This window comes from Rattus norvegicus, chromosome 18, assembly GCF_036323735.1.
Source record: "Rattus norvegicus strain BN/NHsdMcwi chromosome 18, GRCr8, whole genome shotgun sequence".
NCBI lineage: Eukaryota > Metazoa > Chordata > Mammalia > Rodentia > Muridae > Rattus > Rattus norvegicus.
The window spans coordinates 52,296,504-52,323,551 of NC_086036.1; the positions used below are offsets into that span (position 1 = coordinate 52,296,504).

At 44.7% G+C, this 27,048-nt stretch overlaps 2 long non-coding RNA genes across 5 annotated transcripts; one reads left to right on the forward strand and one right to left on the reverse strand.

Moving 5' to 3' along the window:
• Nucleotides 1-230: 230 nt before the first annotated feature.
• LOC134483028 (uncharacterized) lies at nucleotides 231-7,176 on the reverse strand. 3 transcript variants are annotated; one of them, XR_010059834.1, is made up of 4 exons: nucleotides 6,811-7,176; nucleotides 6,022-6,126; nucleotides 709-851; nucleotides 231-404 (listed from the first exon to the last, which is right to left on the reverse strand). It is a non-coding gene; the product is annotated as an uncharacterized LOC134483028 (long non-coding RNA). The 3 variants fall into 3 exon arrangements; XR_010059833.1 differs by having other exon boundaries at nucleotides 709-2,674; XR_010059835.1 differs by lacking the exon at nucleotides 231-404 and having other exon boundaries at nucleotides 618-851; nucleotides 6,641-7,176.
• On the forward strand, nucleotides 5,258-27,048 carry LOC120098251 (uncharacterized). 2 transcript variants are annotated; one of them, XR_010059832.1, is made up of 5 exons: nucleotides 5,258-6,722; nucleotides 9,076-9,223; nucleotides 24,699-24,920; nucleotides 25,029-25,174; nucleotides 26,685-27,048. It is a non-coding gene; the product is annotated as an uncharacterized LOC120098251 (long non-coding RNA). The 2 variants fall into 2 exon arrangements; XR_005496380.2 differs by having other exon boundaries at nucleotides 5,258-5,904.

The window sequence follows — 27,048 nt, forward strand, 5'->3', positions numbered from 1 at the left end:
GTGACAGTGGAAGGTGAGAATCAGCTCTACAATGGTGCCCTCTGACCTCTACGTATGTGCTGTTGGCCCATATGTTTGAGTGCACACACACACACACACACACACACACACACACACACACACACACACACACACTAATAACAAAAAAGATAAACTTAATAGAAACAAAAAACCCATCATTACTAGATAGGAAAAAATCAGCTCATGAGAAAAAAATTCTTTATTTTTTATTTTTTTATTTTTTGTTGTTGTAATGGTGGTTGTTTTGTTTTTCCAAAGTATCTCTGGTGGGCGGGAACTCGAGATCCTCTTGCCTTCTTCAGAATGCACCACACTCCTGGCTTCTCAGAAAGAACTTTAAATTCCCAGGTTAATGAAGAGAGCCCAGCATGACACAAAGTAATCTGGGAGTAGTTCAAAGGATGAATTACAGAGAAAGTAAAAGACAGGATGCTTCCACAGAAAACAAAACAAAAACAAACCAAAACAAAGCCACGGTGAGGGTCTCTGACAAGGAGCAGGACAGGGAACAGAGTTGATGACGTAAAAGCAGTTCACCACGGTGGTGGGGGGCACTCAGGCACTCGGAGACTGAGCGGGGGGGGGGGGGGGGGGGATCTACATTCGAATTGCTGAACTGTCTGTCATAAGTGAAGTCAGGAAGACACTATTAGAGTCACTATCCTTCGAGTGGGAATAAAAACGCACCTACTACAAAGGCAGACGGTGACACAGAGGGGAAGGTCAGAGTTGGTGTGACAAGTCCCAGGCTCTTTTGTGTTGGAGCATTACCTCCTTAGGGATGGCCCCAATACATCTTCTCCTTTGGGAATGGCCCTTTGGAGCACAACCTAATGAAGAGAGGATAGATAAGGCATTCAAGGTCAGCGCTAGACTTGCTTTGTAATCTCATAAAAATTCACGAGAGCGGAGATAGCTGAGATCTGATACATTTAGAATGAGCTATGAGCTGACGTGTGGATGAGTAATTCTAATGAAAGGACAACAAATCCAGCCAGGTCACGAACTCAAATTTCTCCGTGTCTCAGCGCCCATCAAATTAATACTGCGGCTCTCGTTTCTCCGATTATTAAAGAGAAGTGGTTCCCTGTATAAATTATTCATTAATGTAGGAGCCGAATTACTTTATCGTGGGTCCCGAGGGAAAGCCAGCTGCTCTTACCTCATGCTCTGTCACATTTGCAAGGCCATGCTGGCCGGGTTCCATCTCCTTCACATTCCGCCCACGTGTCCTTGTTTATGGACATCAGACACGCTAAGGTGTTCCCATCTCCACTACCTTATCGTTCGGCTTTTATATCAGTTTTGTCTTCGCTGGGAGGCAGAATGGATGCCGTTGGCTGCCCTGCCCACATCCCCTTTACCAGACCACATATGTTCCAGTTGTGGAACTGCTCAGGTCTGGGCCCAGGTCTCTGTCATGGTAGAAGGGTTATCATTGTTTGACGGCAGCCTCCTCCCCGGAAGTGCTTCTGGGGACAATGTTTAAAAAGGCTATGCCTCACTCCCTGAGGAGTCCGTGGCAGAGATTAACAGATGGGCAGGACCTGCAGTGCAATTCATATTCAGGGTGCACCCTGGGCTTAGCCGGAGTCTGGATTTCTTCACCTTTCACCTCCGTGAAAAACTTCTTGGGGTTGGGGATTTAGCTCAGTGGTAGAGCGCTTGCCTAGCAAGCGCAAGGCCCTGGGTTCGGTCCCCAGCTCCGAAAAAAAGAAAAAAAAAAAAAACTTCTTCTTTGGACTCGCAGGAGCGGAAATTCCTACCCCAGGTTCTTTCTTGTGTAAGTTTAAAAAAATCACTTTATTTTATGTGTATAGCTGTTTTGCATGCATGTATATTCGTTTATCTGAGCACCGCATGCATGTTTGGTACTGTGGAAGCCAGAAAAGAGAATCCCCTGGAACTTTAGTTACAGAGGGTTGTGAATTTCCGTGTGATTACTGGGAATTGTTGGGACCACTGAACAATCCAGTCAGCTTCCTCACCCTCGGTTCTGCCTACAGGGTACACTTCTGTGGTTGGCCATGGACGTACTTGCATCATTCATCCACTAGATGGCGACAAGACCCCCATCCTCCGTGGTGGGTGAATTATGGTTAAGTCTGTAATTGCTAAGATGTTTGCTCGTCAGTGCTGGCTAATACTGGCTGTCAAACGTGGCGACAAACCTCTGAGCATGTCTATGAGAGGCCATGTAGATTAGATTGAGGTGAGATACCCACTTTAACTGTGGGTAGCACCGTTCCATGAATCGGGGGTCGTGGGCCTTAACAAAAAGGAGAAAGTGATCAAAGAACTAGATTCATGCCTCTCTGCTTCCCAACAGCAGATTCAACATGAGCAGCCGCCTCCTGCTGCTTTATTCAGGTATTGTGGATTGTATCTCACCCGAAACTGCAAGCCAACATAAACCCGTCCCTCATTAAGCTGTTTTTTAAAATCAGGTATTTTGTCATTCCAACAAGGCAAGTAACGAATTCTTCTGTGGTTCACTGGGATGAAATATGATCGATAGAAGCTGCGTTGTATTGTGAATCGGCTCTGGCATTGGAAACACAGGGGAATCCAGATGCTGGGTCCACAGGGCTGCTTGTAGTGTCCTTTGTTACTTCTTGTGAACCTCTGATTATTTCCAGACATAAATTTGAAACTAAAAACAATTAAATATCAGTAACTGGAAGCAGTATTGAATAATGGGTAGAATGGTAGATAGTGATATATCCCCAATGCCTAAGAAATATGGAGACAGTGACTTCCACATATATATAATTAATTAATTAAACAGCCTGATTGCTAGAGTGAAAGGAAGTGTGGCAGAGCACCAGAGCCAATCAACTCGCAGTCCTAACGGCCTTCTGGGTCAGGCATAGTGTCTATACCAGAAGAGAGAAATGTCGATTTAGCTTGATAATCCTGTAATTCTGTTCATTTCTCTTCCTTCCTTCCTTCCTTCCTTCTTTCCTTCCTTCCTCCCTTCCTTCCTTCTGTCTTACATTTGGTTGTTGTGGTGGTGGTGGTTGTGTTTGTTGTTTGACACAGGGTTTCTCTGTATAACTGCCCTGGCTGTCCCGGAACATGGCAGCATCCCAGACAGGCATGGTGCAGGAGGAGCTGAGAGTTCTACATCTTCATCTGAAGGCTGCTAGCAGAAGACTGACTCCCAGGTAGCTAAGGTGAGGGTCATAAGCCCATGCCCCACAGGGTCATACCTACTCCAACAAGGCCACATGTCCCAATAGTGCCAAGCATATGCAAACCATCACAGATGACTATTCTGTTCTTTTCTATTTTCCTTAAACAGATAACAAATATTTTGTGCTCACAGGAATGTATACTTGTCTATATTAAGTCTGAAACCCTGGGACAAATGGCTGAAGTGCTACTTAACGTATCAAAGCAGACCCAGCATCCCTCAGTCTCTACCTGTTAGAGAGTATGACTGGCATACCCTGTCCCCTACCATGAACTCTCTGGCCCAGAGACTGGGCCGCCCTTTCCTCAGAGGCTCTTTCTAATATAATCCAGTCAGTTTGATTACCCACCGTTTTTTAACCTTCGCCCTCTTGGCTGCTGCATCTGGTTCCCTTCTCTCCTTTCTCCCTTTCTCTCCCCACTCTCCCCCACATGGCTCAGGGTCACGTCCACTCTGGACTCTCCCAGATGTCCCTGCCTCTGGCTAAGCTCTCCCTTTTATCTACAGTCAACTTTCTCCTCCACCATAACTAGGAGCAGTCAAGCCTTTTCCTTTTATTTATTTATTTTTTCAGTGCATCTGTTTATGACTTGGGCTTGAAACTGTGTTAACTACCCTACTCTTAGTGACATGCGACTGAATGCAGTGGCTCACTTTCCACTGTCTTGTCTTGATGGGTGCAAAGCTGAAACACACAATCGGTAAGAAAGGGGTAGAGAAAGATTTACTGTCTGTAGCACGCACATCATGTTGAGGTTCTCTGCAAACCAGTGCTGTCCCTGAGATAAGGAGGCAGGGAAATTTATTCAAAGAATCTACACATATTGGTGTAGGAAAGCACATTAGGAACGGGCATATTTCTGAGCATCCGCAACCTAAGATACACATTTGGAGCATGCGCAGTTTGAGATCATAGTTTAAAAAGTAAAGTCTGGCAGAGATGACTCAGCAGTTAACAGATCTTGCTTTTGCAAAGGACCAGCCAGCACCCACATGGTGGGTCACAACTCTCTGTCATTCCTCGGGATTCTCTCTTCTAGCTTCCAGGGATACCAGACACACATGTGGTACACAGACATACATGCCGGCAAAGCACTTAGATACATAGCATAAATAATTTCTTAAAAGGAAAGATTGTGTGCACATTCACAGACATGCTCGCTGCAAGGTCTGAGAGTTCAAAATGGGAAGACAGTGTCCACGAACGCCTTGGCATGTTCAGCTCCATATCATAATGAGCAAAGTTTGGTCTGGGTGGCCTAAGAGAGTGGGATGTGGTGATTCAATGGCCTTGGCTCCTTTCTAAGTTTCTCCAGATGCTCCAATCAACAAAGAGGCCAAACACAGTGCAGGGTGTATGGGGGATACTGGAATCCCAACACCAAGGTGGCAGAGGGAAGAGGATCGTGAGTTGGAGGGTGGCCTTGGCCATGTAATAAGACGCTGCCTCAAAACAAAAACAACAAAATTCACAAAAGGATCATGTTGACATCCTATAGACATTTATACTGGTCAACCTTGTTGATATCAACATGAACCTGATAAGAAAGAGATGCTCAGGGCTGGAGAGATGGCTCAGAGGTTAAGAGCACTGACTGCTCTTCCAGAGGTCCTGAGTTCAATTCCCAGCAACTACATGGTGGCTCACAGCCATCTGTAATGAGATCTGATGCCCTCTTCTGGTGTGTCTGAGGGTACTCATAAAAAAAAAAAACAAATCTAAGAAAGAAAGAAAGAAAGAAAGAAAGAAAGAAAGAAAGAAAGAAAGAAAGGGGAGGGAGGAAGGGAGGGAAGAAGGGAGGGAGGAAGGGAGGGAGGGAGGGAGGGAGGAAGATGCCTAGTTCTCTGGAATGCTGTCAAGACACAGGCACTACAGGTCAAAGGTAACCTTTAAAAACATGAAGGCACCTGCCCCTGCTACACTGGAGAAGTATCCAGGGGTTCTGGTACATGGCAAGACATCTCCTCTCTGGAAATGTTGTGCCTTGTGTCCCCAACCACAAAGGGAAAAGCAGCATAAGGCTAATGGGGTGAGGGGCATATATGCTCAGTGATAGAGCACTTGTTTAGGAAGTGCAAGTTAGATCCTCAACCCTGGGAGAAAAAGGATAGCAGGAAGAAAGACAACAGTGTCCGGGCTGGAACTTCAGGCGGGACTCCTTGTAATTCTCTTTGGGTAGAGAGGAAACTGTCACAATAGAAGGGCGTGCATGGATCACAGCCTGACCAATGCTGTGCCTGGAAAGAGCATTGTTTTGGAATCAGGAAGCATTGGAAGAATCCGTACGTGAATGGATCTGTGACAGTAAGCAAGAAGGGCTACTGGGCCAGCAAGATGGCACGGCAGGTAAAAGTGCTCGCTGCCAAGCCTGACGACCAGAGTCCTATCCTCAGCTGGGCGTAATGGTGCACACCTTTAGTCTCAGCACTTGGGAGGCAGAGGAAGGCGGATCTCTGTGAGTTTGGTCGACATAATGAGGTCCAGGATGAGCCTGACTCAAGGAAAAAAAAAAAAAAAAAACCCAAGGATTCCAGAATTCTGTCCTCCCAGACACATCTAGAGGAAGGAGAGACTGACGTCGTAGGAAATCTGTCCTCTGACCTCCACGCCCACGGATGGCCTGCCTCTCTCCCCGACATATAAAAAGAGTACCATTAATGCACACCACCAAAACTAACCATGACAGGTGAGGCACCAAACAAGAGTCAGAAAACAGGGGCCTAGAGAGATGGCTCCGTGGTTAAGAACACAGGCTGCTCTACCAAAGGATCTGGGTTTATTCCCAGAATACATGGCAACTCACAACTTCCGGTATGAACTCCGGTCCCAAGGCACCCAGTGTCTTCGTTTAGCCTCTGTGGGCACCAGGCATGTATGTGGTGTACAGACACATATGCAGGCAGAACACCTAAACACATAAAAGAATAATTTTTAAATTCTATTTTAAAATGTATTTTAAATGATTTTTAAAACTAAAATGATTTTTAAACATCCCGGAAAGAGATTCAGCTTTCGGCCTTGGCCACACCCCTTCTTACACAGTTGCCTTATGAACGGAATAGCGCGTGGAGCTATGAGTGAGTTCAGCCGTGTGGACCCTCAGCAAAGCTGACCTAGCTACTTGCTGCTACTGCGGTTGGAAACGCCAGTGGGAAAAGCAGTGCTATGCCCTCCATAGAGGACAGTCCTTTGAGAAAATCAACCAGCCACTTGTGGAGGCAAAACGACCACTTGAGAGCCTTTCATGGACCAACAAGCAAGCATTCATCCTGAGATGATTGCATTTATCCTCGGCTCCGGCCCAGCTGCAACAAACCGTTCAGGCTGTTTACGTTTATTACACTACCTCTCCTCTCAAGAGTACTCAGAGATTGCACCAGTCAGAGTCCTGGCAGATTAGAAACCAGATGGAGTGACCTTACCGTGAGAAATGATTGGGGCTGAGTGGCACGAATATTTGGCTGGACCAGATGATATTACTGTCCCCCTAAACCATCTTCCCAGGTCAGCTGTGCTGGATGTGAGCTTACTTCAGGCTGAGGAAAGCTGTCTGTGTCAGATAAAACTGGAAAGTTACTGCACTCTGGCCCACCTCATGGATTCTCTGGGATCCGCAACTGACGGGTGCCAGGGTGTAGGTCCAGCCCCCTTGCTTCTGGGAACTTTTGTTCCTGTTCCCAAGTGTACAAGGCCAGTGGTGAGTCACAGACTGCATCTCCCAGGCTTTCACAGTGAGAGGCCACATGAAGAGTGTGGAAATGTGTGAAATGAATTCTATTTTCCCAGGATTAAGAGGGCTGAGGAATCCTCGGTGCCTGTTCTACTTCCGGTCTGTAAGGCCGGAAATACGAAGATCCTGGGTTCCTGCATCAATAGGCAGAAGGCTGTCACAAACCAGGAGCATCCATGCTGATAACTGAGTAATAAGTTAGATCAGGAGTTGTCACGGTAACGGGTCTTACTTTGACCTTTGAACTCTGATGGGCTGCTATAGATGTTACAGAATCTCTGCCACACTCCCGCTGAGAAGTCACTGATTGAGTGATCAATCTCAATCAGTCAATCAGTGATTGGCTTAGGAATTATTTCACCTGAGAGTTACATTGCTAATTCTCTCTCTGTCTCTCTCTCTCTGTCTCTCTCTCTGTCTCTCTCTCTGTCTCTCTCTCTCTGTCTCTCTCTCTCTCTCAAGATTTATTTATTTTATGTTGGTATACTGTAGCTGTTTTCAGGCAGACCAGAAGAGGTCATCGGATCCCATTACAGATGGTTGTGAGTCACCATGTGGTTGTTGGGAATTGAACTCAGGACCTCTGGAAGAACAGTCAGTGTTCTTAACCACTGAGCCATCTCTCCAGCCCTGCTAGTCTCTTTATTCCTCTATAGTAAACATAGTAGAAGTCAAAGGCCACTAGGTCAGAGGAACTGATTTCAATCTTAGTTTCTCTATCAACCTACTATAGGGTCTATTTTAAATAATTAAAAAAATAATAATTTTAATTTATGGGCATGAGCGTTTTGTCGGCATGTGTGTATGTGCACCAAGTATATGTCAGCTGCTTTCAGAGGCGAGGACATTGAATCCCCTGGAACTGAAGTTACAGATAGTTTTGAACCACGACGTGGTTGCTGGGGAATTGAACTCAGATCGCCTGGAAGAGCTCTTAACCCCTAAACACTCTCTCCAGGCCCTGATTTCAGTAAGTTTATTTTTGATCAGAGAGATGGCTCAGGGTAAGAGCACTGGATTTTCCCCAGAGCTACTGAGTTCAACTCCAAACAGCCACAAGGTGGCTCCGAGTCATCCTTAACTGTAGTACAGTAGGAGACCATGCTCTCTTCTGGTGTGTAGACATACATCCAGACGAAATACCCACACGCATGAAACAAACAAACAAATAAATATTTTTAAACAGTTTCATTGGTTGACACATGACTTCAAGGGACTTTCTAGTGTGCATGTGTATGTGTGTGTGTGGGGGGGAGGTTGAAGGACAGCTTTGGGAGTCAGTTTTTCTTTTAATCTTGTCGTGGCAGAGTGTCTAGTTTCTGTGGCTGTGCTATGTACTCCGGGCTGGCTGGCCCACGAGCTTCTACCAATCCTTTCATCTCTGCCTCTCACATGTATACTCTACTGCATCTGGCTTTTTTTTTTTTTTAAAGATTTATTTATTTATTTTATATGAGTGCACTGTTGCTGTCTTCAGACACACCAGAAGAGGGCATCGGATCCCATTGAAGATGGTTGTGAGCCACCATGAGGTTGCTGGGAATTGAACTCAGGACCTCTGGAAGAGCAGTCAGTGCTAACCACTGATCCATCTCCCCAGGTCTGCATCTGATGCTTTACATGGGTTCAGGAATCATCCAGGCCATGAGGTTTGCATAGCTGATGCTTTGATCCACCAAGCCGTCTCCCCATCATCCCTTGCCTGCGTTTTATGATTCTGTGTTGTATTGAAATCAGTCTGTCCCAAGCAGTTTGCAAGCAGTTTGTAACGGCCGGTAGGAAGTGGGGAAAAGCTTGAGCATGCTAAACAATGCACAGGCTTACTCTGTAATGCACAAGCCTTTTTTTTTTTTTTTTTTTTTTTTTGGTTCTTTTTTTCGGAGCTGGGGACCGAACCCAGGGCCTTGCGCTTCCTAGGTAAGCGCTCTACCACTGAGCTAAATCCCCAGCCCTGTAATGCACAAGCCTTTTGATCACCCGGTATCTTTTCTTATTGGACGTTAGAATTAGGAGCTGAGTCAAAGATACTGTGATCTTGGCTTTTGCAGCCAAGAGGTAAGCTGACTAGAAGAAGTTCTAATATTCTGTTCAATTAAAGAAGTCAATTGGGAATGATTTATGTTTCAGAGAAGTCTTAAAGAGAGCCAAGAAAGCCCAATGGGAAACAGCTGTTTGGCAACACCAAAGTCAACCAAGGTACCAAGCCAGGATCATGTCACCAGCGTACAGTCTGGGCCGAGGATGGATTCAGCATTAAGTTATAAGCTGAGCGAAGGTTCGTTTCCTTTATAAACAAGCAGACATGGCTGTGTTCCAATAAAGTTCGATTTACATCTCTCAACAGTCACTTGCTAAAACACAAAATGAACAAACTAAAGAAATAGTTAGCATTTTGGCTAATCTCCGCCCCCACAGTTACCTGGCAACAGCCAGGTGTGCCTGACACCATATAAGGGGCTGCTTGCCCCCTCCTCACTCTCTTACTCTCGCTCCTCTTTTGCTCTTCCTCTCTCCCTGCTTTGTACCCTCTCTCCCCATTCCCCTCCCCCCTTCTCTCCAAGTGCTCATGGTGGGCCTCTACTCTTCTCTTCTCTTCTCCTCCTTTCCCTCCTCCTCCTCCTCCTCTTCCTCTCTCTCTCTCTCTCTCTCTCTCTCTCTCTGCCCCTACTCCCCTCCTCATGCCCTGAATAAACTCCATTCTATACTATATTGTCGTGTGGCTGGCCCCTCAGGGGGAAGGGATGTCTCAGCATGGGCCTGCAGAGGCACCCCCTTTCCTCATACCTCACCACACCTCCATACAACATAACCCCCCCCCCTTTATCATTTTATAACACAACAGAAATTACTTTAGAAAGCATGCAACTAGTAAAGAAAACTTTCCATGTGCCGGCACAGATAATCCGCTTCTTTGAATCACAGGGTTGGTTTTGTGTATGAAGCAAAGCATTCTTCGGTTGCCTCAGGTTTGTGTAAGAAATATAGAGTGGGTAGGATGGGCATGACAGCACATGCCTATGGTTTCAGGACTTGAGAGGTAGGGAGCAGAGTTCAAGGTCATCCCTGGGATTTGGGGCCCAGCCTAGGCTACCTGAGACCTTAACTCAAAAAGCAAATCGATCAAACAACAACAAGACAATGGGAAGAACAACGGGAGTGCCAGATCCAGTTGGGGCTGGAAGTGAAATGATAGGCAGAGATTTAAAGAGCATTTAACTGCAAGGGTGACTGTCTTAGTTAGGGTCTTATTGCTGTGAACAGACGCCATGACCAATGTAAATTTTATAAAGACCAACATTTAATTGGGGCTGGCTTACAGGTTCAGAGGTTGTTCAGGGTTTCTATCCCTGCACAAACATCATGACCATGAAGCAAGTTGGGGAGGAAAGGGTTTGTTCAGCTTACACTTCCACATTGCTGTTTATCACCAAAGGAAGTCAGGACTGGAACTCAAGCAGGTCAGGAAGCAGGAGCTGATGCAGAGGCTTGGAGGGATGTTTCTTTTTTCTTTTCTTTTTTTTTTAAAAGGTTTATTTATTTATTATATACATTGTAGCTATCTTCAGACATACCAGAAGAGGGCATCAGATCTTATTACAGATGGTTGTGAGCCACCATGTGGTTGCTGGGATTTGAACTCAGGACCTTTGGAAGAGCAGTCAGTGCTCTTAACCACTGAGCCATCTCTCCAGCCCCCGGAGGGATGTTTCTTACTGGCTTGCTTCCCCTGGCTTGCTCAGCTTGTTCTCTTATAGAACCCAAGACCACCAGTCCAGGGACGGCACCACCCACAATGGGCTGGGTCCTCCCACCTTGACCACTAGTTGAAAAAAATGCCTTACAGCAGGGTTTCATGGAGGCATTTCCACAGCTGAGGCTCCTTTTCTGTGATAACTCCAGCTTGTGTCAAGTTGACACACAAAACCAGCCAGTACAGAGGTTCAGTTCATTATCATCGAGGCAGGAGCATGGCTGCATCTCAGCGTCCAGGCAGGCCTGGTGCAGGAGGAGCTGAGCTCTACATCTTCACCCGAAGGAAGCCAGGACCAGACTGAGCATCCTCAGGCAGCTAGGAGGAGGGTCTCCAAGCCCACCCCCACAGTGACACACTTCCTCCAGCAAGGCCACACCTTCTAATAGTGCCACTCCCTGGGGCAAGCAAATGCAAACCATTATAGTGACCTTTGAACAAAACCCAGCGAGGAGGAAGCAAATGATCTTGTGATTTAGGAATGAGCATTCCAGGAAGTATATCACAGAGGCCCCGACAGACATCAAATAACAAGGAACCAGAGTGAGGAAGGAAGTATACGGTGAAGAATGCAGCTAGAGGGACACAGTGAACCATAAGGCTCTGTGAGGAATCGAACTTTTGCTGTTAGCCAGCATATATAGTAGAAGAGTAGGGTGACCTGAATCCTTTATCAAGAGGACTCTCTGACTGCCCGGGTGTGAACATTGCAAGTCTAGGTAGGAGCCGGGGGACTGTGAGGGAGACCGCCATATTTGATGATCTCTTGTTAGGGTCCTATGTGTAGTGACTAGGCACTTGCTCCCTTGGGTCTCCCCGGGGAAAGCCATGCAATAGGCGACCATGAGCAAATCCAGTTACACGTGCATTTTAAGGGTAGAGCTGTGCAGCAAACCTAGCTTAGTGATACAGCACACAGTTAGTGTGCACAGGTCTTGGGTTCAATCCCAAGCATCAAAAAAAAAAAAAAAAACAAAACAAAACTCTATTGTGCATTGAGTATAGGTTGTGAGGGGAAAAGAAATATCAGGGATTGCGAGGATAGAGGTTATTCTTTAGCAAAAGGAGGAGATGTGGCAAACTAGGAGAGGTGAAGCTTTTAGAAGATGGGACAGAAGGAGACAGGAGTGAGTTATCCCAGTGATAAGACAGTTCTAATCTTACCCAAAGTTTTAATTAGCATAGTCCTTTCCAGTTCATCTTGAATTTTATCTCAACGCTTTTTGCTTCTGTACTGTTATAGTTCAAATCCCAGAAATCACCGAGGATTAAGAAGTCGCACTTTAAATATTAGCATAACAAGCTTGGTGAGGGTTCTCACGTTTGTAGTCCCAACTACTTAGGGGCTGGTTAGAAGAATCAGGAGTTCAAGACCCAGTGTGAGCTTCACAGTGAGTCCTCAGTGGCTCAAGAGGTGGGACAGGGATCATGAGTTTAAGATTGTCCAGGCGAACCTGGGTGAATCTCTCAGTAGAATATTTGCATAACATAGACATCATAGCAAACACCCTTCATAAACTTTTAAAAGCACTGCAGCTTGCAATATATAATTCTAATAAAATACTTGGAATAAAACAAGTAAACAATAGCGACAGCTCAATTGTAAGCACAGGCGAGGGATATGAAGAGACAGTTCATACATGTATACACACACATGAAACGATCATGATGCTTTTTAAACATAAGGCACTCAGTGCTGCCCCAATGGCAAGAGAAAGCTATGATGAGGCAGCTTCTTCCTCCTCAGATTGATAAAGATCAAAGACATTAGTCACTCGGGGCGTTGGCTGAGGTAGTCTCATTTTTCAGCTTCTATGGAGAGTAATCTGGCAGCGTCTGCCATCATCATTATTATTGTTTTGGGCTCTGGAAGTTGAACCCGGGGCTAGTCTGCCTTCTAGCCACACCCCACCCCCAGTCACTCTATCATTATAATAGGACAAACCCAGCCAATTCAACTTCTAAATCTGTTCTCTGGAGATATAACCACGGATATCTGAGAAGACAAATACACACAAGATGTTTAACAGCATATACATACATCTGTAAAGTGTGATCTAACCACTATAAACATCCATTAAAAATAATAAGACAGCTTTGCAGGATGTATTATTAAGAGATAAATATATGATTCAAAGGGGCAAAAAAGCAAAAGGCAGAATGGTTTGTAAACTAAACTATCATTTGGGCAAAACTTAAAAGAGATGGGATATATGCATCTGTTAATTCCTGTGTGGTAAGGGCATATCACAGGCTGATAAATATGACTGACACTAGGAAGAAACTGGGAGATGGGGGCATAAGAGAAGAAAGGTGTGGTTGGGGATTTAGCTCAGTGGTAGAGTGCTTGCCTAGCAAGCGCAAGGCCCTGGGTTCGGTCCCCAGCTCCAAAAAAAGAAAAAAAAAAAAAAAGAGAGAAGAAAGGTGGGAGGAGCCTTTGTTTGTTAATACAAACATTGCAGGGGAAAGTTGTAGAAAACAAACTCTGAGACAAAACTAAGCGAGGAGGTTTATTGCCAAGTGGCTTCAGAAGAAACACCTACAGAAACCAGAGAGGAAACCTTGACTAGGAGAGAAGCAGATATAAGACTGGGGCTTTGCAGCTGAGGCCTCAGGCTCTCTGTGGGCTCTCGGGGTTCTCAAGTTATGGTAGTCTTTCAGTATCGTGCCAAATTGAGAAGCAAATAGAAGTTGTATCCCAGTTCCTTCAGGCAACCAGCCATTGGCCCCGGGGCCTCTCTCCTTGACACGCCCCATGGTAGCGTCAGGATTGGTTCCCGAGTCCTCAACAAGATCTGGGCAGGTACCTTTAAACTTGTTGAGAAATAGCAAACTAGAATAGCCTTGGTGGGGTGGGAAAGGAGCCAGGACTCTCCTGTGGAATCATAAGAAGCAGACCCATTTGAAACTCTCCTTTCAGGATCGTAGTGCTCTTTGTGGATTACCTGCTCTGGCGTGTCAGAGCTCTGGTCCTGCCTCTTTCAAAAGATCCTTCCATTCCCTCAGAGCCTCCCTCTTCCCCGCTCCCATCCATACACACAAGTACAGTAAGTCTTAAAAAACAAACCAGCGTCTGCCGAGTTAGAATACTCCTCTATATTTACATAATTGGTGGGAACACCTGGCTTCAACTTCCTTACGTTTTAATGGCCGCATTACTATTACAGCAGCTGGTACTTCTACCTTGTAATTTCCCACGCATAGCATTTCACAGATGACAGACTAGACCATTAACTGTAGCCGTGAACAGGAAAGCCCAGTGCTACTCAGTATGTATCAGTCGAGGACACGGCATATTCTTTTTATTTTTGGTGGCACAGGTCTCATTTATTATCATATAAACTGACCCCCAATAAATAAACCTATAATTAACCAAGCATCTGATCAGGTCAGGGGTGGAGAAATGGCCTCTTATTATTCCTTGATCACGTCTAACAATAATCACATTCACATATGAGCCCTTCAGGCCTCCTGAGTTCAGATAGATTGTACTAGTAGACGTTGCTTCAGGAACTTGTGTGCATGCTGTGGAAGACTGAACCTGGGGCCTCAGGGATGCTTAAGCAAGTGTTCTACCACTGAGTTACATCCCGTCCTGCCTTTCGTACTTTGTTGTTTGGGTTGGGTTGGGTTTAGTTTGTTCAGCTTTGAGTCTAGAGTATTGCAGGCTGGCCTAGAACTTGTAATGCTGCCTGACTTTGGAGAGATGGGACTGCAGACATGTGGTTACCATACCTGGCATGCTTCTCGGGTTTGGTGTTTTGGGTTGTTGTTGTTTGAAAGAGAAAGGGGGAGGGGGAGGAGAGAAGGAGAGGGAGAGGGAGAGGGAGAGGGAGAGAAGATCTCACTTAGTTGCACACACAGGCTTGTACTTGTCTTCCTCTCTAAGTGGCTGGATCTCTGAGCACATGGTCCCCAAAAATCCTTCAGATAAGCTGGTGCTAACAAAGTTTCTTCAAGTAGGTTGTTTTTGTTTCTTTGTTATTAGACAGGGTTTTTCTGTGTAGTTTTGGATGTCTGAAACTAGCTCTGTAGACCACGTTGACCTCGAACACACGGAGATCTGCCTGCCTTTGCCTCCTGAATGCTGGCATTAAAGGCCTGAGCCACCACCGCCCAGCTAAAGTAGATTCTTCTTAGAGAAGACAAAAAGAAGACAAGTTGTGTAGAACAGGGATAAGAAGAATAGAATCTGTTGCCCTTCCAGTGTAATACAGCCTCAGGTTTTTGTTGATAAATCCCAAGAGAATACCCAGGAAACTTGAGTGAAAAGGCTTGTGAACACCATATCAGATTTTATGGTCTGAGATTAGGCTAGTCCAGTGGACAACTGTCAAGAGAGGGTCAAGGGCCAAAGGGCATATGTCTCATTCTAACATGTGTGTTCAGAAATATGTAGGACTCGAATTACCCATCTCTCACAGTGTTGGAGGGATATGACAGGAGCATTTGGTGGTTGAAGGCAGTGGTGTCAGACCATCTGTATAGTGGTTAGGTCCAACCAATGGGCTCCTGTTGTAAAGCACTTCAGGCCATAGCAAATGCATTTTAATACAAGGCACCGGTTCCTTGATAGATTTTACTTCTTTATTATATTTTATTTATTTGTCATGTCTGCATGGATATGTGTATATGTCACACAGAAGTAACCATTGTGTGAGACATGCAAGTGTTGTGTGCTGTTACTGGGGTATATGGATGTCAGAGGGCAGGTTGGCCTTTCTGTCTGTTGTATGCAAGCAAGGATTGATCCTCAGCCCAAGATTCTAAGTCACGATTTTCTTCTTTTGCATTTTGAAATACCCAATAGATGAGTTATAATAAATTTTGCCCAGACGCTGAGAGTAACAGGTTTTATTGCTTGTTCTGCATATGTTGAATTTAACTGCCTTTTTTTTTTTTTTTTTTTTATTAACTTGAGTATTTCTTATATACATTTCGAGTGTTATTCCCTTTCCCGGTTTCCGGGCAAACATCCCCCTCCCCCCTCCCCTTCCTTATGGGTGTTCCCCTCCCAACCCTCCCACCATTGCCGCCCTCCCCCCATAGACTAGTTCACTGGGGGTTCAGTCTTAGCAGGACCCAGGGCTTCCCCTTCCACTGGTGCTCTTACTAGGATATTCATTGCTACCTATGGGGTCAGAGTCCAGGGTCAGTCCATGTATAGTCTTTAGGTAGTGGCTTAGTCCCTGGAAGCTCTGGTTGCTTGGCATTGTTGTACTTTTGGGGTCTCGAGCCCCTTCAAGCTCTTCCAGTTCTTTCTCTGATTCCTTCAATAGGGGACCTATTCTCAGTTCAGTGGTTTGCTGCTGGCATTCGCCTCTGTATTTGCTGTATTCTGGCTGTGTCTCTCAGGAGCGATCTACATCCGGCTCCTGTCGGTCTGCACTTCTTTGCTTCATCCATCTAGTCCAATTGGGTGGCTGTATATGTATGGGCCAAATGTGGGACAGGCTCTGAATGGGTGTTCCTTCAGTCTCTGTTTTAATCTTTGCCTCTCCCTTCCCTGCCAAGGGTATTCTTTTTCCTCATTTAAAGAAGGAGTGAAGCATTCACATTTTGATCATCCGTCTTGAGTTTCGTTTGTTCTAGGGATCTAGGGTAATTCAAGCATTTGGGCTAATAGCCACTTATCAATGAGTGCATACCATGTATGTCTTTCTGTGATTGGGTTAGTTCACTCAGGATGATATTTTCCAGTTCCAACCATTTGCCTACGAATTTCATAAACTCGTTGTTTTTGATAGCTGAGTAGTATTCCATTGTGTAGATGTACCACATTTTCTGTATCCATTCCTCTGTTGAAGGGCATCTGGGTTCTTTCCATTTTCTGGCTATTATAAATAAGGCTGCGATGAACATAGTGGAGCACGTGTCTCTTTTATATGTTGAGGCATCTTTTGGGTATATGCCCAAGAGAGGTATAGCTGGATCCTCAGGCAGTTCAATGTCCAATTTTCTGAGGAACCTCCAGACTGATTTCCAGAATGGTTTTACCAGTCTGCAATCCCACCAACAATGGAGGAGTGTTCCTCTTTCTCCACAACCTCGCCAGCATCTGCTGTCACCTGAGTTTTTGATCTTAGCCAATCGCACTGGTGTGAGGTGAAATCTCAGGGTTGTTTTGATTTGCATTTCCCTTATGACTAAAGATGTTGAACATTTCTTTAGGTGTTTCTCAGCCATTCGGCACTCCTCAGCTGTGAATTCTTTGTTCAGCTCCGAACCCTACCCTTCAATAGGGTCACTTGCTTCCCTGCGGTCCAACCCCTCGAGTTCCCTGCATACCCTGGATATAAGGCCTCTATCTGTTGTAGGGTTGGCAAAGATCTCCTCCCAATCTGTTGGCCGCCGCTCCGTCCCAACCACAGTGTCCCCCGCCCTACAGAAGCTCTGCAGCTCTATGAGATCCCACCCGTCAATTCCCGATCCCAGAGCACAAGCCATTGGTGTTTTGTTCAGGAAACTTCCCCCAGTGCCCATGTGTTCCAGATGCTTCCCTAGTTTTTCTTCTATTAGTTTGAGTGTGTCTGGTTTGATGTGGAGGTCCCTGATCCACTTTGACTTAAGCTTTGTACAGGGTGATAAGCATGGATCGATCTGCATTCTTCTACATGTTGCCCTCCAGTTGAACCAGCACCACTTGCTGAAAATGCTATCCCTTTTCCATTGGATGGCTTTGGCTCCCTTGTCAAAAATCAAGTGACCACAGGTGTGTGGGTTCATTTCTGGGTCCTCAATTCCATTCCATTGGTCTATCTGTCTGTCTCTGTACCAATACCATGCAGTCTTTATCACTATTGCTCTGTAACACTGCCTGAGTTCAGGGATAGTGATTCCCCCTGAAGTCCCTTCATTGTTGAGGATAGCTTTAGCCATCCTGGGTTTTTTGTTATTCCAGATGAATTTGCAAATTGTTCTGTCTAACTCTTTGAAGAATTGGATTGGTATTTTGATGGGGATTGCATTGAATCTGTAGATTGCTTTTGGTAAAATGGCCATTTTTACTATATTAATCCTGCCAATCCATGAGCATGGGAGATCTTTCCATCTTCTGAGGTCTTCTTCAATTTCTTTCTTCAGTGTCTTGAAGTTCTTATTGTACAGATCTTTTACTTGCTTGGTTAAAGTCACACCGAGGTACTTTATATTATTTGGGTCTATTATGAAGGGTGTCGTTTCCCTAATTTCTTTCTCGGCTTGTTTCTCTTTTGTATAGAGGAAGGCAACTGATTTATTTGAGTTAATTTTATACCCAGCCACTTTGCTGAAGTTGTTTATCAGCTTTAGTAGTTCTCTGGTGGAACTTTTGGGATCACTTAAATATACTATCATATCATCTGCAAATAGTGATATTTTGACCTCTTCTTTTCCGATCTGTATCCCTTTGATCTCCTTTTGTTGTCTGATTGCTCTGGCTAGAACTTCAAGAACTATATTGAATAAGTAGGGAGAGAGTGGGCAGCCTTGTCTAGTCCCTGATTTTAGTGGGATTGCTTCAAGTTTCTCTCCATTTAGTTTAATGTTAGCAACTGGTTTGCTGTATATGGCTTTTACTATGTTTAGGTATGGGCCTTGAATTCCTATTCTTTCCAGGACTTTTATCATGAAGGGGTGTTGAATTTTGTCAAATGCTTTCTCAGCATCTAATGAAATGATCATGTGGTTCTGTTCTTTCAGTTTGTTTATATAATGGATCACGTTGATGGTTTTCCGTATATTAAACCATCCCTGCATGCCTGGGATGAAGCCTACTTGATCATGGTGGATGATTGTTTTGATGTGCTCTTGAATTCGGTTTGCCAGAATTTTATTGAGTATTTTTGCGTCGATATTCATAAGGGAAATTGGTCTGAAGTTCTCTTTCTTTGTTGTGTCTTTGTGTGGTTTAGGTATAAGAGTAATTGTAGATTCGTAGAAGGAATTCGGTAGGGCTCCATCTGTTTCAATTTTGTGGAATAGTTTGGATAATATTGGTATGAGGTCTTCTATGAAGGTTTGATAGAATTCTGCACTAAACCCATCTGGACCTGGGCTCTTTTTGGTTGGGAGACCTTTAATGACTGCTTCTATTTCCTTAGGAGTTATGGGGTTGTTTAACTGGTTTATCTGTTCCTGATTTAACTTTGATACCTGGTATCTGTCTAGGAAATTGTCCATTTCCTGAAGATTTTCAAATTTTGTTGAATATAGGTTTTTATAGTAAGATCTGATGATTTTTTGAATTTCCTCTGAATCTGTAGTTATGTCTCCCTTTTCATTTCTGATTTTGTTAATTTGGACGCACTCTCTGTGTCCTCTCGTTAGTCTGGCTAAGGGTTTATCTATCTTGTTGATTTTCTCAAAGAACCAACTTTTGGTCCTGTTGATTCTTTCTATGGTCCTTTTTGTTTCTACTTGGTTGATTTCAGCTCTGAGTTTGATTATTTCCTGCCTTCTACTCCTCCTGGGTGTATTTGCTTCTTTTTGTTCTAGAGCTTTTAGGTGTGCTGTCAAGCTGCTGACATATGCTCTTTCCTGTTTCTTTCTGCAGGCACTCAGCGCTATGAGTTTTCCTCTTAGCACAGCTTTCATTGTGTCCCATAAGTTTGAGTATGTTGTATCTTCATTTTCATTAAATTCTAAAAAGTTTTTAATTTCTTTCTTTATTTCTTCCTTGACCAGGTTATCATTGAGTAGAGCATTGTTCAATTTCCACGTATATGTGGGCATTCTTCCCTTATTGTTATTGAAGACCAGTTTTAGGCCGTGGTGGTCCGATAGCACGCATGGGATTATTTCTATCTTTCTGTACCTGTTGAGGCCCGTTTTTTGACCAATTATATGGTCAATTTTGGAGAAAGTACCATGAGGAGCTGAGAAGAAGGTATATCCTTTTGCTTTAGGATAGAATGTTCTATAAATATCCGTTAAGTCCATTTGGCTCATGACTTCTCTTAGTCTGTCGACATCACTGTTTAATTTCTGTTTCCATGATCTGTCCATTGATGAGAGTGGGGTGTTGAAATCTCCCACTATTATTGTGTGAGGTGCAATGTGTGTTTTGAGCTTTAGTAAGGTTTCTTTTACGTATGTAGGTGCCCTTGTATTTGGGGCATAGATATTTAGGATTGAGAGTTCATCTTGGTGGATTTTTCCTTTGATGAATATGAAGTGTCCTTCCTTATCTTTTTTGATGACTTTAGTTGGAAATTGATTTTATTTGATATTAGAATGGCTACTCCAGCTTGCTTCTTCTGACCATTTGCTTGGAAAGTTGTTTTCCAGCCTTTCACTCTGAGGTAGTGTCTGTCTTTGTCTCTGAGGTGTGTTTCCTGTAGGCAGCAGAATGCAGGGTCCTCGTTGCGTATCCAGTTTGTTAATCTATGTCTTTTTATTGGGGAGTTGAGGCCATTGATATTGAGAGATATTAAGGAATAGTGATTATTGTTTCCCTTTATATTCATATTTGGATGTGAGGTTATGTTTGTGTGCTTTCATTCTCTTTGTTTTGTTGCCAAGACGATTAGTTTCTTGCTTCTTCTAGGGTATAGCTTGCCTCCTTATGTTGGGCTTTACCATTTATTATCCTTTGTAGTGCTGGATTTGTAGAAAGATATTGTGTAAATTTGGTTTTGTCATGGAATATCTTGGTTTCTCCATCAATGTTAATTGAGAGTTTTGCTGGATACAGTAACCTGGGCTGGCATTTGTGTTCTCTTAGGGTCTGTATGACATCAGTCCAGGATCTTCTGGCCTTCATAGTTTCTGGCGAGAAGTCTGGTGTGATTCTGATAGGTCTCCCTTTATATGTTACTTGACCTTTTTCCCTTACTGCTTTTAATATTCTTTCTTTATTTTGTGCGTTTGGTGTTTTGACAATTATGTGACGGGAGGTGTTTCTTTTCTGGTCCAATCTATTTGGAGTTCTGTAGGCTTCTTGTATGCCTATGGGTATCTCTTTTTTTAGGTTTGGGAAGTTTTCTTCTATGATTTTGTTGAAGATATTTACTGGTCCTTTGAGCTGGGAGTCTTCACTCTCTTCTATACCTATTATCCTTAGGTTTGATCTTCTCATTGAGTCCTGGATTTCCTGTATGTTTTGGACCAGTAGCTTTTTCCGCTTTACATTATCTTTGACAGTTGAGTCAATGATTTCTATGGAATCTTCTGCTCCTGAGATTCTCTCTTCCATCTCTTGTATTCTGTTGGTGAAGCTTGTATCTACAGCTCCTTGTCTCTTCTTTTGGTTTTCTATATCCAGGGTTGTTTCCATGTGTTCTTTTTTGATTGCTTCTATTTCCATTTTTAATTCCTTCATCTGTTTGATTGTGTTTTCCTGGAATTCTTTCAGGGATTTTTGCCATTCCTCTCTGTAGGCCTCTACTTGTTTATTAATGATTTCCTGTGTTTCCCTAAGTGTGTTCATGTCTTTCTTGAAGTCCTCCAGCATCATGATCAAATATGATTTTGAAACTAGATCTTGCTTTTCTGGTGTGTTTGGATATTCCATGTTTGTTTTGGCGGGAGAATTGGGCTCCGATGATGGCATGCAGTCTTGGTTTCTGTTGCTTGGGTTCCTGCGCTTGCCTCTCGCCATCAGATTATCTCTAGTGTTACTTTGTTCTGCTATTTCTGACAGTGGCTAGACTGACCTATAAGCCTGTGTGTCAGGAGTGCTGTAGACCTGTTTTCCTCTCTTTCAGTCAGTTATGGGGACAGTGTGTTCTGCTTTCCGGCGTGTAGTTTTTCCTCTCTACAGGTCTTCAGCTGTTCTTGTGGGCCTGTGTCTTGAGTTCACCAGGCAGCTTTCTTGCAGCAGAAAATTTGGTCTTACCTGTGGTCCCGAGGCTCAGGTTCGCTCGTGGGGTGCTGCCCAGGGGCTCTCTGCAGCGGCAGCAACCAGGAAGACCTGTGCCGCCCCTTCCGGGAGCTTCAGTGCACCAGGGTTCCAGATGGTCTTTGGCTTTTTCCTCTGGCGTCCGAGATGTGTGTGCAGGGAGCAGTCTCTTCTGGTTTCCCAGGCTTGTCTGCCTCTCTGAAGGTTTAGCTCTCCCTCCCACGGGATTTGGGTGCAGAGAACTGTTTATCTGGTCTGTTTCTTTCAGGTTCCGGCGGTGTCTCAGGCGCAGAAGTCCTGCCGCTCCTGGGCCCTCCCCCACGGGAGCCCAGAGGCCTTATACAGTTTCCTCTTGGGCCAGGGATGTGGGCAGGGGTGAGCAGTGTTGGTGGTCTCTTCCGCTCTGCAGCCTCAGGAGTGCCCACCTGACCAGGCGGTTGGGTCTCTCTCTCACCGGGTCTGGGAGCAGAGACTTAACTGCCTTTTAAGATGTGGTTGAGATGATGACAGCTTGCTTTGGCACTGAAAATAGGAGGTATTGACCACATAGAAAGCTTTGGAAGCAAAGCAGAAAGATATAAAACAGTATTTCCAAAGCAAAAGTTACTGCTGTAAGAGTTACAATTCTACACTGTCTCACCAGGAGCAAGAACCAAAGACTTTATAGAACAAATAAAATGAGGGTCTTGAGAAAGAAGAGCTAGCCCACATCTGTGATGGTTTGAATAGATATGGCTCGAGCATCTGAATGTTTGGCTCATAGGGAGTGTTACTGTTAGGAGGATGGCCTTGTGTGTCACTGTGGAGGTAGGCTTTGAGGTCTCATACACACAAGATATGCCCAGTGTAGCACACAGTCTCTTTCCGCTGTCTAAGGATCAAGATTTAGAACTCTTGACTCCTCCAGCACCATGTCTGCCTGCACACTGCCGTGCTTCCCGCCATGATGATAATGGACTAAACCTCTGAAACTGTAAGCCAACCTCAACTAAATGTTTTCCTTTATTAGATTTGCTGCAGTCATGAATTCTCTTCACAGCAATAAAACCCAAACTAAGACAACACGTGTAATCCCAGCACTCAGGAGTTTGAGATGGGATACCAATGAGTTAAAACCAGGGTGGTTTAGAACAAGAGCTTACCTTTAAAATCAGTAAAATAGGGCTGGAAGAAATGGTTCAGCAGTTAAGAGTGTAAGGCTCGAAGTGAGAGACCACCCCCCCCATGCCTACCCTACCCACTCCGCGCCAAGTGAGTCTCGAGAACGGAATTCGATGCAAACACAAGAGGTTTATTTTCCTGCTCATCAGGCTCGAACTTCAGTCAGCCCCTCCTGCTGAGTGACTACAGGGCAACCCCAAATGGCTATAACAAGCAGTTTTTATACTTTTTAGGGATACAGGTTACATCAGCAAGGTTATAGTTTAAGCTTATTGTCTAAGCATATTGACCTTTGAATTTATTGGCTAGCTAGCATATGACATGCATTTGAACTCTATCTGGGACCAGAGGGTCAGATAACGATGATCAGTCAGTACATTCTGTGGTTTTTCAAGAATGTCCCTGCTCCTCCCGAGAACTGTGGGTGGAGAATGAAACTTGGCCTAGCCTGGACCTGAGATGGGAAGCTGGTACTTGACCTAATCTTGACTTGAGGTGGTGGGTGTAAAGCCCTTAGGGTCCTTCACAGGAACTGTATAACCTACCTACTTTCTACCAGGCCAAGCCTCTTAGTAGCTCTTACACTTCAGTAAGAACCAGGGTCCTTCAGCCTCAGCACTGCCTAGTTTCTCTCCTGGGCACTAGCAGCCCCTACTGTCTTGGGGCATAGGCGCCATGGTATGTTCCAGCTCTGGGCTGGGATGTTGCCTCCAGCTGTGCCTTATGTAGCTAACATCCCCATTAGCTCCTGTAGGCTCCGACCTTTGCAGACCCATTTTCAGGGAGTAACGTGCTTCTACCCGGTAAGTTGTCTCAGGTTAATTTTGGTTCTAAGTCTTACGTTGTATGTCAAGTATGACTGTGCTTTTAAACCTGTCTAGCTTCAAATGATGGAGATTTGAACTACGGTTTATTTATTAGCTTGTGTGCAATTATTAGGGGATTATCCTTAATCTAATTCTCTAACCCTAGACTGGCTACTTTCCCAACTGTGCTCCCCAAATACTCGCTGTTTCAATCCCCCTAGGTTATTTCTGGTCCAGCAGTCTAGTGTCCTGGGGAGGCATCTCACAGACCTGTGCTGCTGGTCCATCATGACTAATGGAGACTTCCTGTTCTCTCCGTCTTCTCCTCCTCCACACTCTTTCTCCCTCTCTCTCCTTTCTCCTCCTTTGTGGTCCCTACCTGTAACCCCCAGCCCATAACTCAAACTCCACCTCTCCCTATTCTCCTCAGTAATTGGCTGCTGCCAGTTTTATTTAACCAATAGTTTTAAATAGGGGAGTCGTGTTTGCACAACAAAGGATGGGGTGTGTGGGAATTTGTTCATCTTGGGGCAACCAGTTCCTGGGGTGGGTCATTTAACATTTGGGTACAGGAGCACTAGACCAGCCCTCCACAGTTAGCCAACTCTCAGAAGGTACCATGAGACAATGGGAACAATTTATTAAGTGAAAAATAAAAATAAAAATAAAAAAAAAACAACAAAGAACCCAAGTTGATCTTTAGCTCGGGACGTGACTAGAGATAAATACCATAGGGAACAATATAGAAATAAATCAATTTTTAACAGTATGTTTAGGAAAAGGAATTAAAAATGACATGTCCCAACCATGTTCTATTACTGAGGGAAGTCAGGGAAGGGACTCAAGCAGAGACACCGCAGGGAAGCTATTTACTGGCTTGTTCTGTGGCTTGCACAGCCTGGCTCCTGTGCAACCCAGGACCATCTATGGATGCCACTGCCTACCATGAGCCAGGCCCTTATCAATCATTAATCAAGAAAATGCCATACAATTGGCCAGTGGACCAATCTGCTGGAGGCATTTTCTCAATTGAGGCTCCTCCTTCCAGATAACTCTAGCACGTGACAAGCTGACAAAAGACAAGAACAGTACCCCTCCTTGGTCTCATTTCATGCTCCCCCTCCCCCCAGGAATCCCTTTGCCTGATATTAAGACTTCATCGTTGTGTTCTGTCCGTTTTTTTTATTTCCATCCCTTGTGATTCCGATTTCAGGGTTTTTGTTTGGAACCAGGTGTTCCCCAGCCCGCCTTTAGCAACCGAGTGACGTCAGCCACATCCCCACCAGCCGCCAAACGGAACCCATTTCTACTGCCACTGTGAGGACACGTTACAGATTCCCTGCCATCACCGCCAGCGCTCTCTATCCTTTCATCTCTCTCGTACCCACTCAGAGGCAGCCTTTCGCCCACCCCACCACCAGCAAATAAATCTTGTGTGAGATCCGTTATGTAATATTATCTCTGTGGTATTCCTTGGCCCCAATCCACCAAGGTACTCTTCTGCTTCAAAACCCTAACACTTTTTCTTTCATGTACATCACAGTTTGAACTGGTGCTTTGTTGCTGCTCGTATCCACCCTCTCCTCTCAACCTCACCTCGGGTAGCTAAACCTCTTGCGCGCCAGGCTAGACTGGAGGAAGAGAAGCTTTTCCAGGCGCCAGTGTGTGCAGGCAGGAACTTGGTCAACTGTGAGTGCTTGGGCAAAGAACACACACCGGGGAACAGCTTTGGGGAACTGGTTCTGTTTATTAGCGGGGAGCAAAGGCTATTTGAACCTTTCGAGGGATGAGTAGGGGCTTCCGGGATGAGTGTACATTACTGGCTGGGAGCAGGGTGCTGTGGAGATTTTCATGAGGAGAGATTTCAGGTGCCACTGGACATGACCAGTGAAAGGAAGTTTAACCTGGCTATGTGACCTCCTCGGTGAAGGACAGATCTATGTGTGACAGGACAGGCAGGCCCAGGGCATATGGGAAGTGATCCTACTTCTGCCAATTCAGGACAGGATTTCTGGGGTTTGGACAGGCCTTGACCCCATTGTCCTGGGCCTGCTCCTCCGGGTCCCACAGCTCCCTGGCCCCACACTTTGTGATCCAGTCTGAAGATCTGTTTTGTTTCCAGATGGGATTGTAGCTTGTTTTTATTTTTCTCATATGACAGTCACATCTGGTCTCTGTTCTGTTACTGCCTTTTTATTTCCTGTCTTTATAACTTCATTTTTTTCACAATGTAATGTGTTTTCTTTGCTCATTTTGGTAACTAATATTTACAGAAGTCTACATTTTTGTAAATGTCATGATTAAAAATGGTTTCCTGGAAGTTGGGGTATAGCTCAGAGTTATGGTATATACTTACCATATACAAGGCTCTGCATTCAATCCCAACACTTGCCTCCAAAATGGCTCCACCTCCACATGCTGGGATTCTAGATGTGTGTCATGATACCTGTTTTATTTCGTGCTGGTGGCCAGACACAAAACTTCATGCCTGCCAGGCATGAATGCTACATTCCAAGCTATACACCAGATCTCCCACACTGTTTCTTTACAAAATTTTTATTTTTTCAAATTATATATCTGATAAGGGAGCTATAATGGTCATATATAAATGATCAATAAGAAAAAGCAGCCAGGCAGTGGTGGCACACACCTTTAATCTTAGCACTTGGGTAAATATTTGAGCCCCAGGCTAGTTTGTTCTATAGAGTTCCAGGAGAGCCAGGGCTGTTATGAAATATAATATTGTAAGGAGGTAACCGGCAGGCCCATGCCATACAACATATTGGGTAGAAAGGGGTTTATTTGGGGGAAGGGAGGGAGTGGGGACATGGAGAAGGGGTAGAGGCAGACATGTAGACATGTAGACAGACAGACGGACAGGAGCAGAGCCTCAAGGGCAGAGAAGAGGATAGGGCACAGAGAAGGAAAGGAAGGGGGAGAGAGAGACCAGCAGGGAACATGTGTGTGTGGGGAGAGTGAGAGAGAGAGAGGCATCAAAACATAAGAACAGTTGAAGGTCTTGAATAAATAGTTCTCAAGAAAAGTTGCATAAATGATTAATATGGGTGGAAAGATGGTCAATGTCATCCATTCTTGGTAAACAACAACAACAATAACGAGTCCACGAGATGCCATTTTGTAGTCTTTATGTTTTGTGTGGAAGGCTAATGTCCCTATAACCTAATTTTGTTTTATACAGAATACTCAAGATCTATTCTCAAGCTTTGACGCCATGGCCGCATGGAGACAGGAGTTTTCTGGAAGTGAGTGGATACATGATATTTAAAACGTCTTGGGCTGACAAGGTTGCTCAGTGGGTGAAGGCCCTTCTTGTGAAAGCAGGGACTTCTGAGTTTGATCCCCAGCGTGCACATAAAGGTGCAAAGAGAACCAACTCCATAAAGTTGTCCTCCGACCTCACATGCACAGTAACACAGCACACACACACACACACACACACACACACATTCACACACACACACATTCACACACACACACACACACACACACACACACACTCACACGCTCATGAACAATGATAATAAAAAAGTTCTTTAAGTGAA